Source organism: Protopterus annectens, chromosome 2.part1 (assembly GCF_019279795.1).
Source record: "Protopterus annectens isolate FY-2018-M chromosome 2.part1, PAN1.0, whole genome shotgun sequence".
Lineage (NCBI taxonomy): Eukaryota > Metazoa > Chordata > Ceratodontiformes > Protopteridae > Protopterus > Protopterus annectens.
In genome coordinates, this window is record NC_056729.1 from 1,211,179,185 (window position 1) to 1,211,186,781 (window position 7,597).

The window sequence follows — 7,597 nt, forward strand, 5'->3', positions numbered from 1 at the left end:
TTTAATGCGGAACAGAGTTCCACATTAAAGAACAGTAGATTTACACTAAACACAGAGTTTCTCGTGTTTAATGCAGAACATTGCAGTTCTGCATTCAACAGAAGTAGCTCCGTGTTTAGCAATTTTTGATTAGCCCGTATACCGGCATACAGGCCAATCAAAATGGCTAAACGGAGCTACTTCTGTTAATCTTGAACAGAAGAAGCTCCGTGTTTAGCAATTTTTGATTGGCCTGTATGCCAGGTATACGGGCCAATCAAAAAAAAAAACAAAAAAACAAACAAAGCGGAGGCTGGCCGGGATTTAAACCGGCAGGGCGGGACTCGGGATCAGGCTGCTGATCTCGGGACAGTCCCGCCCAAATAGGGATGTCTGGCAACCCTGATTGTAACTCAATATCTTATTCTCTGCCTTTTTATATTTATTTATTTATATTTGTTTTCTAGGGTAGAGCACTGATCTCTATGGACCTTACCTTTTTCAGACTTCACCTCGGAGTGGTGTCTGGTTAAGTGATTTGTTTAGAGTCAGTTAGGCAATGGAGGCCGAAAGAATAAAACCTTGCACCACTGGACCACAGGAACAGCTTGCCAAAAGTTCCTTAATCCTCTAAGCTAACTGCCAGACAAGTATATCACATCACTTCAACTGGACATTATTGCAAATTTATATTTTCTATTAGCCAAATAAGTCTCTAAGAGAGTGCTTGTTTAGACAGGATAACAAATTACAAGTTATAACTTCATGTTTTCCTTCGGTGGATTTAAAATGCTCTCCATACACATCTTTTGTATTGTGATGCATGTTAAGTGCCATAGGAGTCTTCTCAGCTAAATGAGCCTGACCTTAATGTAACATGCAGGAAGAACCTTTATTTAGATGGCAGGCCGTAACCTGGCCTTATAAAGTTTCAGGGTCCCGCACTGTGTTTGTCTCTGAGGTGTAGTTGTTATACTAAAGATCCATGCTTCACAATGGCATTTTAAGTGTCCTATTTTTTGTAGCCAATAAAGAAATGGTGTACTTCCTTTTCTGGGTACAAGTTGACATTTAAGCAACATATTTAACATCAGTAACTTAACTGCTGATGATGCTAGCCCAAAACTTAAGTAATTGCAAAATAGATATTGGTCTAATAAAAGGCATTAAATCACATCTGTGACGTTGCAATTTTTTTTTTTATTTTTTTAGTGGAACAACACAGCATTTCTTATTTTTTTTTTCTATTATCATGGCTGATACTGTAATTTGCTATGTGCTTTGACAGTTGCATGACATCAAGATGGAAGAAGGAAGAACATCTTGCCAGGTCTTATCCTAGTATAAGAAAAGGAACATTGTTCCTAAAGGCTTATCTATAAAGAATCCCACGAGAAATACTTAAAATTCTTTGTATGCAGAGAATCTCTACAGAAGAACTTATAAGAAACAGAGGAATTAATGTGATTCATACAATTTCAGAAGAAAGATTCTTACAGAAACAATCACTAGAAAAAATGTCTGCAGAGCTTGTATTTCTGCAACAAATAACTAACTACAACACTATCCAAAAAAGAAAGTACATGACCTTCAATATTTCAGATCCTCAATCAAGAGATGGCTAACAGAACTGTAGGAGAAGCACCCATAACATTAGAGTAGATATCTGTTAACAATTATAACCACACACTGATTTCTAGTGAAAGTACAGTTGTGTACACTTAACATAAATGTAGATGTTCGAGTGTATTCACTGTTGCAGTCATTACATTTAGGTTATCTGCTTGCAGGTAGCCCTCAGCCGGCCTGAATATCAAAGTCTAGGGTCCTGCGTCAGATGCTGTCTTTTCTTCCATGAAGTCAGGTCATCAGGGGTATAAAACATGCAGCCAATGCCATTAAATCAGTTTTTCTTTTCCCAGATGTCAGGTGCCCCCATAATGGGAAGCAATTATATATAAGGTTACACCTCCAACAAAAAGCAAATACACCAGAAAGCTGAAATACACTAAACAAGAAGAAAGGTATAGCCAAGAGAAGTCAGGGGGCTGGAGGGAGGGTAACTAGGACTGCAACAGTGAATACACTCGAACATTTACATTTATGGTAAGTGTACACAACTGTACTATGTTCTTCATTTTTCACTGTTGCAGTCATTAGATTTGGGTAGATTCCCAAAGCTAAGGAAGGGAGGAGGCAGTTAGAGAGCATTAGGACCAGCTATTAAGCCCTGCAAGACTGCAGTGGCAAAACCGCTCTGGATTTAGGAAAAATAGGCAAGTGGTAATGCTTGGTGAAGGTATGTACAGAGCTCCAGGTAGCAGCTTCTAGGATGTCCCTGATAGGGACAACTCTGAGAAAGGCTGTACAGGTGGATGCAGCCCTGGTGGAATGTGATCTTATCCCCTGTGGGGTAGGTTTTCCATGGTGCTTATAGCAGAAATTAATGCAATGGCCTATCCACTTAGAATGGTTTGCTTTGAAATGGCCTTCCCCTCTGCCCCTGCAGCAAAGGCAACCAGCAGCTGCTCAGTTTTTCTGAAAGGCTTAGTTCTGTCCAAATAAAATCTAAGTTGTCTGTGCACGTCCAAAGAGTGCAGTATTCGTTCTCCTTTGTTCTGTGGGTTAGGAAAGAAGGTTGGCAAATGAATGGCCTGATTAAGAGTCACACTGGATACCACCTTGGGCATAAAGGAAGGGTTAGTCCTGAGGGACACCCTGTCTGCATGGAAGAAGGGCTCCACTGCCATGAGGGCCTGTAATTCAGAAACTCTTCTTGCTGAAGTGATGGCTAGAAGGAAGGCTGTTTTCCAAGAAAGGAATTTCAAATTTGCAGTTGCAGCTGGCTCAAAAGGAGGTAGAGTGATCTTTTCCAATACAAAGTTAAGGTTCCAGGCTGGAGTAGGGGCTCTCCTGGATGATCTTAAATTTTTGGCCCCTCTGAGGAATTGTTTCAGCAGGGGGTGAGAGAAGAGGGGTGGCTCAGTATTATAATGTGCTGAAATGGCTGAGGCATGAATTTTAATTGATGAGAAGGAAAGGCCCTTATGGAGCATCTCTGTTAAGTATTGAAGAATATGCAGTAAGCTGGGCACTATTGTTCCCATCCCCCTGAGCCTGGCTTCAGGAACAGTATCTTTTCCACTTTTCAGCATATGATTTTCTAGTACAAGGCCTCCTTGCCTCCAGAATGACATATAACACCTGCTTACTGAAGGATGCTATTGGACAGCTCAGGTAATTAGCCAGGCTGCAAGGTTCAGGGTTTGAAGCTGGGGGTGCAGAATCTGGCCCTCCTGTTGGGACAGCAGGGAAGGGGTCTGAGGCAGGTGCCATGGTTCCAGCAGTGACATACAGTGCAAGAGGGGGTACCAGTGCTGGTGTGGCCAGTCTGGAGCAATCAGTATTGTCCTTTATTTGTCCTGTTTGATCTTTAGCAGAACTTTCGAGAGGAGAGGCAGAGGGGGAAGGGCATAAACTGAGAGGCTTTCTCAGGTAAAGAACAGGGCATCCACTTTCCAAGCTTGTCTGTGGGGAGTCCTTGTGCAGAATTTGTCCAATTGGTAGTTGTGAGGGGAGGCAAACCAGTCTATCTCTGGGTTCCCCTATTTGTTTCTCAAAATTTTGAATATCTTTGGTTCCAGTTTCCACTCATTTGAGTCCATGAGATTTCTGCTTAGGTCATCTGCCAGTGAATTTAGCTTGCCTGGCAGGAATTGAGCTTGTAGGTGCACTTGGTAGCTCAAGGCTGTGTTCCACAGAGCCATGACTAGTCTGTAGAGAGGGTACGAGTGTGTGCCCCCTGCTTATGTACCACATAACAGTGGTGGTGTCTGTCTTTACCAAAAACTGTCCTGGAAGAATGTGGTCCTTGAAGGCTGTCAGAGAATTCTGTACAGCTAACATTTCTTTTTGATTGATATGCAGGTGCATTTGACTCGGGTTCCATTTGCCCTGAATGCACTGCCCTGCCAAGTGAGCCCCCCATGCATAGTCTGATGCATCTGTAGTTAGGGTTTGGGTGGTAGGAGGTAGAGTGAATGGCAGCAGGCCTCTGCCCACCAAAGGAACTCTGTCTTTATACAAGGATGATAGGAATCATTGATTCCAGGCCCTGAGAATGTTAACACCATAGGCTTTTTAGATACCATTGTAGTTTCCTCATATGCAGTCTTGCATACAGAATTAGTAGGATGCAAGAGGGCATGAACCCCAGTGCTTGCAGGATTTTCCTTGCAGATAGCTGGGTCTTTGAGGCCAGTAGTTTGAAGTAGGCTGTCAAATAAACTTGTTTCTCTGGCGTGAGATAAGCCATCTGGCAAGTTGTGTTCAAGCTTGCTCCCAGGAATACAATATGTTAGCAGGGTACTAGATGAGATTTCTTTTCGTTTATGGTGTACCCCAGTGAGGTTAGCAATTTCTTTACAAATGCCAAATGATTTAGTAGCATATCTTGGCTTTCTGCCTGAATTAGACAATCGTCCAGGTATGGGTATATTTGAATATATCTTTGCCTGCAAAATGCAATGACTGGAGCTAGGCACTTTGTGAATATCCTGGGCGCAGTAGATAAGCCAAAGGGAAGTGCAAAGAACTGATAGTGCTTGTAGCCTGCTCTGAAGCGTAAGTATTTCCTGCAAGATTCCCTTATTGCAATGTGCAGGTAAGCTTCCTTTAAGTCCAAGGTTGCCAACCAGGCATCTTTGCCTAGCATAGGAAGCAGCTGGTGAAGAGTTAGCATTTTGAATTTTGGGATTACCAAAAAGGTGTTTAGAATAGAGAGGTCCAGGATAGGATGCCAGGAACTGTCTTTTCTGGGTACCAGGAAAAGTCTTGAGTAAAAACCTTGGCCCCTTTCTTCTGTTGGAACAGGTTGAATAGCCCTGATACTTAGAAGAGAGAGAACCTGCTGTTGAGCCTCTGCCCACTAATTTGGGGGTAGGTCTGGCCAACCTTTTGGGGTTGGTAAGGTGTAGAAATGGAATCTGTATCCTTGGGAAACTATATTTAAAACCCATTTGTCCTGTGTAATGAGTTCTCAGTTTTTTGCATGCATGGCAATCTTTCCCCCTAAGGGAGCAGTCAGCTGAACAGGGCTTGGAAGGTGTAAGGTTAAGTCATTGTGACAGTTTTCCATAGGGGGTGTCTTATTTACTTCCAGCTTTGGAAGTGGGAGCCCCCCACTGCTTAGGCCTGTGAGTACCTTGAGACTGTAGCTTAGGTGGTCTGCTGTTCCTGGGTTTGGACTGAGAAGGCCTGGAAGAGACAGGAAAAGACCAATTCTTAGAGGGCCAATGCCTACTAAATCTGGGAGGATGTACTTGCAGGAAATCTTTAACAGTTTGCATAGATTTAGCTTTTTCCTCCATCTTTTTAAGTACTTCTTTGTTGCCAAAAAGGCGGTCTTAGTTTAAGGGAGCATCCAGTAATTTAGCTTTAACATGATCTGGCAAATTTTGCTCCTTAAGCCAAGCATGCCTTCTAAGAACAGACCCAGTGACAGCAGCCCTGCAAGATGCTTCTAAAGAGTCAAAATTACATTGCAAAGTATGTTTACCAACTTGTTCAGCAGAATGCATTAAATTCTGTAATTCTTTATTTTCAGCACAGTCAGGAATCAACATCATTTTCTGTTTAAGTAGTCCAATAATATGCTGCTGATACATATGAAACTAGCAGTTTAAGGCCCTAATGGCCAAAGTAGCAGAAGTGTATACCTTCTTACCTCATTTGTCCAAGGCCCTGGAATCTCTATCAGAGGGGGTAGGGTTTTTGGCAGTAGTAGCCTTAATGCCTTTAGGTCCCTGTGAAATGGTCTCTGGGTCAGCAATAGGATTCTTGAAGAGGAACTTGTGTGAGTCTGGTACTCTGTAATACCTGTCAGGTTTCCTGGAAGCTGGAGGTAAAGTGTCTGGGGCCAGGCTAGATTCCAAAAAGGCATAATCTACAATGTCCAGGACAGCAGGGATAGCTAAAGGCCTGTGTTAAGGTAGGAGTAAGAATTCCCTAAGCCTCTTTTTGGAGTCAGAGTAATCCTGACTTTCCCAGCGGAAATGCTCCCGAAGGGTGTGCAAGGTTTCACCAAAAGAAAAATCTTCTGGAGGGGAAGCAGAGGGTATGGAGTCCTCTGCATCAGAATCCTCATAGGTAGATAAGGGCAAATCCTGGTAATCAGAAGAAACAGAAATTTCAGAATCCTGATCAGAAGAATCAGAAGGAAAATCACTTCTAGGTCTCTTAGAGGGTGAAGGCTGGCTTCCCCTAATTAAAGTGATAAGGTCTTCAGCCATTCTTATCATTTGTTTTGTAGGCATATGGGCCTGACCATGTGATTTGGACGTCGGTTTTCTAGGCGTGGGTCGAGTTTTAGGCCTTAAAGAAGAAGATGGCGTCGGTTTGAAATGCAAGTCAGTAGGCCTGAATACATCCTCAGAAGCCGGTGCCTGCACAGCGGCTCCGGACCCATTCAAGGTAGAGACATCCGCAGGTTCCATAGTCGAAGAAGCATCTTGCAGCATACCGGACTCCGAATGGGTCTCAGTAGAGGCCTTCGAATCTGAAGTAGCGTGTATCAGGGACTTTGAAAGCACCTCACTCAGTACCGGCGAACTGCCGACTAGCTTAACAGAAGCGTCGGCGGCAGCTCTGGACCTATGCTGTCTGTGTCTGTCTTTATCTTTATATTTTATGGGAATGTCAGTAGTTGGATGGCTTACCGAAGCTATTTCTGGATAATTAAACCGAGTACCGAAATAGTTTGATGGAAAAATGAACCAACTATGAATTGTTCGAGGATTGAATAAGGCACAAAACCGACAGCGAGAGACGTCGTGGTCTGGGCCTAGGCAAGGAATGCAGTACAAATGAAAATCTTTATGAGGCATTTGCTTTTCACAGGTAATACAATTGTTAACTTTTGCTGACATCAGTTTAGAACAAGAAAAAGGATCCCCAATGGGGTACTTAGCTTTTTTGAAGACTTTGGTTCTGAAACACGAAAATGAAAATTTCAGGAGTCTGCTGACCGGCACTTGCGAACTGCTTCTGCTTCGGGCACTGCGTGGCAAGAAAGACTGATGTAATGGCATCGGCTGCATGCTTTATACCCCTGATGACCTGCCAGCTGAGGGCTGCCTGCAGGCAGATAACCCAAATGTAATGACTGCAACAGTGAAACAGGAACAACATCTATTAGTTCTTTGGAGGTCTTGCATTTTGCTCCACAAAGCCACCTTACAGAAGTTTTGTGGAAAACTTGAGGAATAATTTTGCAGACTAAGGCTTGGGGAATTCTTTCATGATGCAGACACTAAGACCACATACAGTGCAAATCCAGAAACAGGTACCAAAAACCATCCACCATGACTACTCCAGGTAGATGCAGTGCATAGCTGGATAGCTATACTGACTGTTTTAGGCAAAGAGTAAATAAAATCCAGAATTTTCAAAAACAGACACTTTAAAACCTTTCTTCCTCTGAAAGAATTGCAATAAAGACCTTCAACTCCAACCACAACAGTGTCCTAAAAGAGGGAGACAATCAGTCTGCAATGGTTATCCTGAGTCGTATTGACTACATCACTGAAGCTAATACCTTTTTTCCAAGAAATTTCTTAAA